The sequence below is a fragment of the Phalangium opilio genome, unplaced genomic scaffold (assembly GCF_054372755.1).
Source record: "Phalangium opilio isolate 3A_F unplaced genomic scaffold, DU_Popi_V2 ptg000045l_1, whole genome shotgun sequence".
Classification (NCBI taxonomy): domain Eukaryota; kingdom Metazoa; phylum Arthropoda; class Arachnida; order Opiliones; family Phalangiidae; genus Phalangium; species Phalangium opilio.
The window spans coordinates 3,463,159-3,471,876 of record NW_028324168.1 but is presented as its reverse complement, the minus strand read 5'-3'; the positions used below and the strand labels follow the sequence as shown (position 1 = coordinate 3,471,876).

The 8,718-nt window shown below is 36.0% G+C and overlaps 1 long non-coding RNA gene across 1 annotated transcript; it reads left to right on the top strand.

Annotated features, from left to right (window-relative positions):
- The first annotated feature begins 5,316 nt into the window (after positions 1-5,316).
- Positions 5,317-5,746, top strand: LOC149676756 (uncharacterized). The gene is made up of 2 exons (XR_016366645.1): positions 5,317-5,380; positions 5,463-5,746. It is a non-coding gene; the product is annotated as an uncharacterized LOC149676756 (long non-coding RNA).
- Positions 5,747-8,718: the final 2,972 nt, after the last annotated feature.

Sequence of the window (8,718 nt, the reverse complement as noted above, 5' to 3'; positions counted from 1 at the left end):
ACTCGACTTAAAACCGATTTACCTAGATAGCGTTGCTTTTTATTGGCAGGCCGCAATTGTTTCAAATACGGTACAAAATTAGGGGTATCGTTCCTTTCAACCGAATTCCCAATGGACCGAAATCCCATTCGACCGAATATCCCGCAATGATTTTAGATTTCCAACCCAATGGCTATATTCCCGATGGACCGAAATCCCAATCGTCCGAATATGCATATATACATATGAATATAACTTGAAACACTGTAGCCGTCAGCGACTCGGTGGATACGATGTTGGACTGCGAAGCGATAGGTAGTTGGTTCGAATCTCCGAAAGGTATGTTAATAACATTAAAAGTAAATGGTTCGTGATACTAATTAAAACGCTCACTTTCATTCCTTTCAAGGCAAGAGAAATATAGAATTAATAATCAAATTGTGCTTAAAATGAAGTACAGTCTTAATGGTAGTTCCATCAATGTCTTTAAATTTTAAATTAAAATTTTAATATTTTGGTTTCGGGTGGGTTAGGTTAGGTTAGGTTCGGTTCGGTTAGGTTAGGTTAAGTTCGGTTAGGTTAGGTTCGGTTAGGTTAGGTTAGGTTCGGTTCGGTTAGGTTAGGTTAGGTTAGGTTAGCATAGGTTACGTTAGGTTAGCATAGGTTACGTTAGGTTAGCATAGGTTACGTTAGGTTAGCTTAGGTTAGGTTAGGCTACCTTAGCTTAGGTTAGGTTAGGTTAGGTTAGGTTAGGTTAGCTTAGGTTAGGTTTGGTTAGGTTAGGTTTGGTTTGGTTTGGTTCCAATAATTCGTTGACACCTTTTCCAAAATGTGCTCCTTTTAATTAGCTACCACCTTTTCCAAAATATTCTCCCTTTAAATAGCTACCACCTTTTCCAAAATATTGTCCCTTTAAATAGCTTCCACCTTTTCCAAAACACTCTCCTATTAATTAGCTGCCACCTTTTCCAAAAGATTTTCCTATTAATTAACTGCCACCTTTTTCAAAATATTCTCCTATTAATTAGCTGCAACCTTTTCCAAAACATTCTCCTACTTATTAGCTGCCACCTTTTCCAAAACATTCTCCTATTAATTAGCTGCAACCATTTCCAAAACATTCTCCTACTAATTAGCTGCCACATTTTCCAAAATATTCTCCTTTTAATTAGCTACCACCTTTTCTAAAATATTCTCCTATTAATTAGCTGCCACCTTTTCCAAAAGATTTTCCTATTAATTAGCTGACACCTTTTCCAAAATATTCTCCTATTAATTAGCTGCCACCTTTTCTAAAATATTCTCCAATTAATTATCTGACATCTTTTCGAAAATATTTCTATTATTGCTAATAAATTGTTCGTGGTAAGAGGCGGGCTTTTAATACTCATATAAATAATCTTTTTACCTCCAAACAAGGTTGGGTTGGGTTAGGTTAGGTTAGGTTAGGTTACGTTTGGTTTGGTTAGGTTAGGTGAGGCTCGCCGTAATTAAAACGTAGTTAAAATAAGTGCAGTAATACATTTTCAAATCACATTTATTTTAACAATAATAAGTTGTGAAATTAAAAATATATTTAATGCAAAACCACACAGTATGTCTTCTTCCAGTTCAATAGAATTTCGGTCCAATGGGACAATAATAAAATCGCACCTTTGGCTACGTTCGGTCGAATGGGACCCCCAAAAAAAACCCCCTTCTGTCGAATGGGAATTCGGTTCAATGGGACCAAAGCAAATTAGGTGACCCCAAAACTCTCCAAAAACCACTATATTAACTTTCATAAGGTAAATTAAAAAAAAATTATTTCAGAGTTGCTTTCTCTCCTTGGGGTCAAGGGGTATACAATATATTTTTATATTTAATTCTTTCCTTAGAGCGGGAGAGAGACGCGTTGCATGGCCGGAAGCTATAAGCTCTAGGCGGGATAAAACGTGCGAAAAACCGAAAACGTTAACCGGCTACCTGTTGTAACCTTTTTGACCAAAATTGTCCGTGAGATCTCGCTTTTTATTTGGCGCCCCTTTTTGCCTCCGCTGTTCCTTAAGTCTCGTGCGGAACCGAACGTGAAATTTAACGCCCCCTTCTTCTATCTTATCCTCCTCGTCTTAGCTTACGTATCATAAAAGATGATTTGACCTTATTAGAATTATTATATTCATTAGATTTAAGTCCTGAATTTTGGTGAAAGTTTGTTGGATTTGAGCTTTTAATCTGCCACCCAGAGATGTTTCATTTCAAAAATTCCCTGACTTTTTCAGGTCTTCCCTGATCGTCTAAAGTCAAACCAAGAAGTGATATCTAGTTTATTAGGGAGAAGTGATAAGATTCCTAAGTATTCGCGCGCCATAGTCCTAGTCCTCCTTTCAAAATACAAGGGGGGGGGGGAGACGTAAAAGGAGGCCGCCGAGTTATTTCGCCTCTCCTCAGTCGGAAAATACAAGTAATTTTCGTCATTCGCGTCGCGCTGACGTGAGTTTTCAAGAACCAATGAGATACTGGTTGTAATTTAGAGGCGGCGGGGATTAACTCCGGACCTACTATACGTTTGGACTGGAGATAAAGCTAGAAATGTGTATGAATGAATTTATACCTTCTCCCTAATAAACTAGATATCACTTCTTGGTCAAACTTTATCATTTACACCCTTATTTTTTTACCTATTTTAAAATCCCTATAACTTTCCCATGCGGTACCGTGACAACCCTGCTTAATTTGAAACTTTAAATAAATAAATAAATAAATAAATAAATAAATAAATAAATAAATAAATAAATAAATAAATAAATTATAAAACCTATCAAATATCGAACGTTGAACTTAATTAAACAAAACTAACGGTTAAAATATCTCCCACATAAAACAGGTAAACATTTCTAATCCCCCACATATATAGTATATAAAGTTACATTGAAACGGAAGGCAGCCTGCATATATCCGAAACAATGTCACCTGTTTCCACATTCGCACGCATTTTAATACTACTAAATTTATTTAATAAAAGGGGAAGTTAGAAATAGAACAAGTACCCATAACCAAAACTTAGCTAGAGTAACTCTTATACCCCCATAAAAAAAAACCCAAACGACATGTGCATTTCCAAAAAAAAACCTAACACAACCCTAACCCCAGCTAAGGTAGATGATAACCAAGTTAGGCCTACAGTATTTTGGACCATTTTTGTGAACCCAGGAAGGAAGCCAGGATGGAGTATGAAAGGGGGGGGGAGCTAATTTAATCGTCATTTCCCTTTCCTGCAGGGTCCCCGGACATATGGTATTCGGGTATTGGAGGCAAACTGGTCTCACCTCTAGAACGACAACACCCGATTTCCGCGACTAAAGGTAGGTATCTATAGATAAAGCTATAGCTATCCAACCCCAAAATCAACAGATGAAAGCTATAGTTTTGTTCAATGAGTTTCTCTGTTAGATGATGGATAAATTAAAAATAAGGACCATGTGTCTCCGTGCTGGACAATTACTTTTACTTACTTACTTACAATGGCATGGTTTAGCTGTATATAGGGTGTTGGAGTATTATATATATATATAGTATTAACACATGGTGTTTAGGCCGGTTTTAATGGCATTATTACTAGGTAATAATATTGAGGGGATTTTTTTTCAGTTGAAATTGGATTAAATCCATTTTAAATAAGTTTATTTTTTTTCTTTCGAGGATTAATTCGTAAGCAGGCGACACTAAAATGCCCTTCGACCCATCCGTAAGAATACCATTGCCGTATGATCACGTGGTTTAATTAGCTGTTTTTTTTAATTCAGTTGCAGGACAAAATATTTAATCTTATATATTAAAAAGTCGATCTTGAAAATTTAAAATTCTGGGTACCCTGATAACAAACTGGGAGATAGAGATTGAGAAAAAAAAAGGACAATTTGACAAATTTGAAGATAAGTAAGTCTTACCTAAGAAAACACATGGATACCCGCAGAGAATTTTACAACTACTTTTATTATCTACCTGTGTCATTAAATAACAACCAACGTAGATTATATAAATTGAGTTTTTCCTGACCTTGGGAACGCGTAATCCGGGCTTATCTATATAGACAATAATTCCTATTTTAATTGCAGGCTTCTTAGCGTTAATTAAGTGAGGATCTTGTATTATAAATTATACTCAATCCGAAATACCGTCAAAATCTCCTGAAGTTTTAATATTTTAGAATTTCACACGTAGATATTAATATTATTACGAAATGGTTACGTTACTTGTTTGATACTGTTCAACCTGGCGAAGTACATTTTACGTTTAAAAAACCATTAAAAAAAGTGGGAGCCAGACTATTCTCTATAATCAGTGAGATAGGCGACATCATGAGGGTACACCTTGTCTCCTTGTAGCTCATTCGCGTGCCCTTATGTAAATTAAGGGAAAATTTTAAACGCATCCAACAAAAGTAAATAAAACAAAAGTGTTTTGTTTATTTTATAATCCCCCAAAAAAGGTAACGTAAGATATATCACTAAACATAATAAAAACCAGGGCTTCAATCAGTGGAATTGACCCAGGAACTTTCAGATGCTAGTGGTGCGAAGCAGTATCGTGCTCAAACACAAGGTTTCTTCATAAAACTTTTGGAAAACCGATTTCCCTGAGTGTTCCAAGTTTTTTTCCTATATATTTCCCTGAGTTTTCCAGGTTTTTCCCCCAAATTTTTTCCAGAGTTTTCCAGGTTTTTCCCCCAAATGTTCTCAGTAAGTTTTCCAGAATTTTCCCATATATTTCTAAGAGTTTTCCAGGTTTTTCCCATATATTTCCCTGAGTTTTCCAGGTTTTTCCCATATATTTCCCTGAGTTTTCCAGGTTTTTCCCATATATTTCCCTGAGTTTTCCAGGTTTTTCCCATAAAAGAAGTAATAACAACTGGAGTGGTTTTTTATATAGTTGAAGCAACTCCTTCAGACTCACAAATTTAAATTTTTTCCCTGAATTGTACTAAAAATTTTAAATATCCCTGCGTTTTTTTGTCAACTATTTATTTCCCCGAGTTTTCCAGCCTTGTATGATTCCTCAGATGGTTAGAATACTTCGGTGTTAATCAACTTCTGTTTGGTTATAAAAAAAGAGAAATAGACGGTGCGTGCGTGTCGCGTGGCGTTGACGACATTCCAGAAGTACTTGCAGCGCGCGGTGTATCCATCTTATATCGTTATAAGACGTTTTTTTACCCCCGTGGCACCCTTATGCAGCTGTCCCTCTGAGCCCTCATCTTTTTTAGACTTAAAAGAAATCTTTAATTATTTCAATAGCTATTTAAACTTTTTTCCCTATATAGAAAACAAGTTGGGAAAACCAAAATATTACCTCTCCGAGTCAAGAGGTCTACTACTACAAAGTTATTTACCTAGATATGGAATTATTTCTCTTTTTTGAAGTAAAAATTTTCGAAATATTGAAGCAGTATTCCAAGCATAGCGAATATACAGTAAAGCAGACGACATTTTACATCCAATAAGGATAAATCTTGGACCCATGGAAATCAGTTAATGGCAAAAAGAACAGGAAATGAAGTCTACGCTTCAGCTGTTTACCCTATATTCTGATAGCTACATTCACAACTGGTTAGCAGTGTAAACACTATCGTCTCGTCTCACCTAAACAATATTCTTAGTTTGCCAACATGAGTGTTAACGTTAAATAATTAACTTATGATAATACCAAAGCTAAATTGTAGCTAGACGCACTGATAGTCAATGCGCACCATAAAGAGAATAAAAACTCTGTAGCTTAGCCCTACTAATCTAATTGCCAACATGATCTTTTCTTCTATTATAAAATCTTAACCTGATTATTTAAGAGTGTATTTAACTTTCGGCTCACTCTGAACCGTTCATGTCTCTTCATTTCAGACACGAAAATCAAAACCCAAAGTTTACATCACCTCAGGCCTCAATTATTTACTCTATATTTCACTAAGATATACCCGCCGGAGTCTAGTTCTTAGCTTTCTTCATAAAATTACTAAACCAAGGATTATTCTATATACAGATGTAGTATAGCTTTAGTAATTTATAAACAGCCATTTCAAATAATAATATTAGTAAAACTCTTTGGAATATTAAAATGAAACAGAGCTTTAAAGACACCAAAGCACTAAATGCATCATAATTACGAAAAATATTTCATCATATTCACTTTATATTAAGGATAAAGGGAATATTATGGTTCTGTAGGATTTCTTTACACATCAAAACAAAACGAACTTTTAACGCAGCGCACTGCGGCACTAGTGTAATAACGGACGGACACACACAGACAATAACATAGACTGCTTTTTAACCATTTCCGTATTAATTTTGAATTGAGAAACAAGATTATCTTAAATATTAAAATAAATATAATTAATATTTAATATTTTCTTCGTTAGTTATTCGCTTTATTGAACGTTACATCGTTTTAAAAAAGAACAATTAAACATTCTTGAGAGACCTGACTAATATTGGCGTTTGAAATGAAGCATACGCCCGTTGCGTCGCCTTACTCAAATAGGTAGTATATAAGGGTTTCGAATCGCAGCTATGGATAAGAACATCGCAATTGCGTGAACCTTGGCGGAAGACCCCGTCAATGGAAGGCTAGACGTTTCTCGTAACCCTAGCCGATCGCCGCGTATGTCTTAACCTTAAGGATGATGGTGGTGTTAGAAGCCAGGTGTGCAGACTGGTGTCCATGTGGGATGGACAAAGAATAGAAGATGGTGGTGTTTAGAAGCCAGTAAGTACAGACTGGTGTCCATGTGGGATGGACAAAGAATAGAAGATGGTGGTGTTTAGAAGCCAGTAAGTACAGACTGGTGTCCATGTGGAATGGACAAAGACGAGAAGGAGGTGGTGTTTAGAAGCCAGTAAGTACAGACTGGTGTCCGTCCATGTGGAATGGGCGAAAAACTAGAAGATGGTGGTGTTTAGAAGCCAATAAGTTCAGACTAGTGTCCATGTGGGGTGGACAAATGAACAGAGTTGTTAAACAGGCAATGGAGTAATAGCCTGTAAGTCGAATACAATTTCCGGGACTGTAAATGCGGTCTGGAAATTGAATATACGTTTGCTCCGATTTGCAAACTGCGAACGCGGTCACGTGGGTGTAACAACGGACAGACAGACACACAGACAGACACACAGACACACAGACACGTCGAAATTAGAACCTCTCCGTGACATACGTCACTCGGAGAGGTAAAAAGAGCAAAGTATTTTTTCTTCATCTTCTAAATCTATATATTTAAATGGCCTTAGGGACGCGTGTCTGACATGTGCATCGAAAGAAAGAGTCGCCGTCGCTGCCGACAATTTTGGTTAAATTTAATTTTTTTTTCTCTTCTCTCTCTGAGTCAGTTAAATGTTTTCTTTAATCAATGGTTAAGGCTAAAAAATCTGCGCATGGTGGTATAGTGGTGCCTAAAGCGGACCTAAAGTTTTTTAATTTTTATAATATAATAAATTACAGGGAAATCAGATGTATCTGATATCCATTATAAGAGTTCGACTAATGAAAATTGGCATATTTGACATGCAATTTTATTAGTTATGACAGGGTTGACACACACAAAACTTTCAAATTCAAATTCCCTGACTTTTCCCGGTTTTCCCTGTTCTTTTCAACGATTTTCGCTGATCTATTCAGTTTTTCTACGATTTTCCCTGACCCTTTTCAGTTTTACTACGATTTTCCCTGACCCTTTTCAGTTTTACTACGATTTTCCCTGACCCTTTTCAGTTTTACTACGATTTTCCCTGACCCTTTTCAGTTTTACTACGATTTTCCCTGACCCTTTTCAGTTTTACTACGATTTTTCTGACCCTTCTCAGTTTTACTACGATTTTCCCTGACCTTTTTTAGTTTTTCTACGATTTTCCTTGAGTTTTTCAGTTTTTCTATTTTTCCTGACCTTTCCCAACGATTTTCCCTGACTTTTCCCAACCATTTTTCCCTGACCTCTTCCAACTATTTTCCCTGACGTTATCGCGATTTCCCTGACTGATCAAACGTGCACCTCTCTAAAATGGCATTTAAAACATCACCCCAGCCGGATGATTAAACCGCGGATATTTTAGCAACAACTAAAACCAAATTCTCTTACTTTTTATTGCTCTAAACCAATTTCCCTGATATTTAAAGATCTTCCCAAAATAGTAAGATTTTCAACGCAATGAAAAAAGCGTCACTCGCAGGTGAAGAAAAATCCTTAGGGAGACAAAACACGCGCCACGAAAAAGCAAAATAAAATCTCGAAAAAAAAAAACATTCTATGGCCACAGCCATCCACGTTGCAACACCTGCATTAAAGATATTCACAAGTTAATAACCAGAAATTAACCGGTAGTAGGGGTCCACGCCTATCCTAGAAGATATAGTTGGATTTTGTATATAATCATTTAAATTATTTCGGCGAATTTTGGTACAAGAGGCGCCAGTAAAACAGGCTAAGCCTAAACAGAGGGAAAAACAACATGGTGGAATTTTCAAATAATAGTCTTCCAAAAAAGCCTAAACAATTGACATAAGACTGACAGGTAATTTTTTTCGAAAGCTTACAGTAGTTGGTCATTAAACAGTTTAGTTTTTAGACGTAAAACGGTTTGGGTCCCAACGTTTTAAAGAATATAATAATTTCTTACATGAATATGAACTTTAAAATTGGCCAATTTTAATTTTAAAACTTCTGTAAGACTTTAGTATTCCATATTCATGCTATTAAGAAATTAATTTTAA